Source organism: Silene latifolia, chromosome Y (genome assembly GCF_048544455.1).
Source record: "Silene latifolia isolate original U9 population chromosome Y, ASM4854445v1, whole genome shotgun sequence".
NCBI lineage: Eukaryota > Viridiplantae > Streptophyta > Magnoliopsida > Caryophyllales > Caryophyllaceae > Silene > Silene latifolia.
Genome location: NC_133538.1, coordinates 461,198,787 through 461,200,624, shown reverse-complemented (window position 1 = coordinate 461,200,624; position 1,838 = coordinate 461,198,787). Strand labels below are relative to the sequence as shown.

Sequence of the window (1,838 nt, the reverse complement as noted above, 5' to 3'; positions counted from 1 at the left end):
TTGCATTTACTATCATCTTCTATCTTTTCAATGAGACTTGTAAGACATAACCCAACTCGAGTCTCATTAGACCATGCATGTTGTTGAGTAGGGAAGATTAAGTCGACTTGTAAGTGTTTTACAATCTAATCGATTCGGCTCCGGGACCCAAACTTTCCTAGGATTGTAAGATATAACCCAACTCAATCCATCACAACAATAATTGCATGCTTATAATTTGAGAACATGTTTGTATGATCATATCCCATGATTCCCCTATCATCCCATGACACCCTAGTGCCTTTAATCAATTGTTTACACCCCTTTAATTCATCTTGCTTGTTTATTTTGCTATTTTAGTTTAGTGACCTTCTACATCAACCCAATTTGTGACACCCCTTAGACACCACTAGTTGCAATAGAAATCTCATTTCAATACCCGTCCCTTGGGATCCGACCTTTACTTGCCTCTTTACTAATTGTAGAGTTGTTTGTGAAGCTATAAATTGTGTTTTGATTCGACCGTGACCCAACGACCACATCTTAATTTGTGAACACTTAGCGGACTCGCATCAAAAATGGCGCCGTTGCCGGGGACGGTGTTTGTTTGATTTAGATTTCTTTTTATTGTTATTAGTTGTGTCTTTCTTCACCTTGGGGAAGTAAAACTCCTCAAGGTTTGTTCTAATTGTTTTCGAGTTGTTTGATATTTTGCATGTCTAGAAGGTTACAAGGTGATTTGCTACCTTTTGACCGTGAAATCGAAAGAACCTTGACGAACAATAGGAGACTTGTTAGGAGGAATTTAAGAGGTATTAGTGAAGTTGTTCAACCCACTAGTGAGTTTGTCAATCCTTTCGCAATAGAAGGAGAAGAGAACCCATTACACAATACCCCACAAAATCCACCTACAATGCCTAAATTCTCGTCACACTCCGTACCCACCGAGGAGAATCTACCAAATGGTACTCCTACACCGCAACATCTAACCGGAAGTTTTATTGCCAAGTCCGCCTTCATCCAATTAGTTGAGAGGAGCCAATTTGGGAGGATGCCTAGTGAGGACCCTCATTCTCATATGGAAACCTTTTGCGACTATTGTGATGCAATCTCTCAAACGGGCGTGACTCAAGACCAAATTAGATGGGTCTTATTTCCTTTTTCCTTAATCGGCACCGCGAAGCAATGGTTGAAGGGCCTTGATAAGGCCACCCTTGGAATAGATTCTTGGAAGAAGTTGGCTCTAGCTTTCTACAAAAAATTCTACCCACCGGAAAAGACTAACATGCTAAGAGCTCAAATTACGGGTTTTAAGCAAAGGGATGAAGAGTCTTTGTATGAAGCTTGGAAGCGGTTTAAGGGAATTTGTCGCTCATGTCCTCACCATGGACTTAGCGAATGGTTTTTGGTACAACAATTTTGGAATGGTTTATATGAAGATTCTAGGAACATTCTCAATATGGAATCGAATGGAATGTTCACCGAAGTTGATGACAATCAAACATGGAACAAGATTGAGGAAATGGCGGTCCATAACTCACAATATAGTAGACCTCGCAAGGCTACTAGAGGAGGAAAGCATGAAGTGGACTCCGTTACTCAATTGGGTGCTCAACTTAGTGCTCACATTGACACAATCAACTTGAAGTTTGAACAAGCTATGGCTAGACTTGAGGAAAAATCATCAAAGCATCATGTTAATGCCATGACGGCATCCTCATCAATCCCAAGTGGGATATGTGAGAATTGCGGAACTTTGGGACATGACCAAGGTGAATGTAGGGGAACAAATGAACAAGTGAATGCTTTCCAAGCATACAAGAGTGGTACCCCTTTTTCCAACTTTTACAATGAAAACA

The 1,838-nt window shown here is 40.6% G+C and overlaps 1 non-coding gene across 1 annotated transcript; it reads right to left on the bottom strand.

Annotated features, from left to right (window-relative positions):
* Positions 1–1,264: 1,264 nt before the first annotated feature.
* LOC141634900 (small nucleolar RNA R71) lies at positions 1,265–1,371 on the bottom strand. Its single transcript, XR_012539616.1, has one exon. It is a non-coding gene; the product is annotated as a small nucleolar RNA R71 (small nucleolar RNA).
* Between the last annotated feature and the right edge of the window lie 467 nt (positions 1,372–1,838).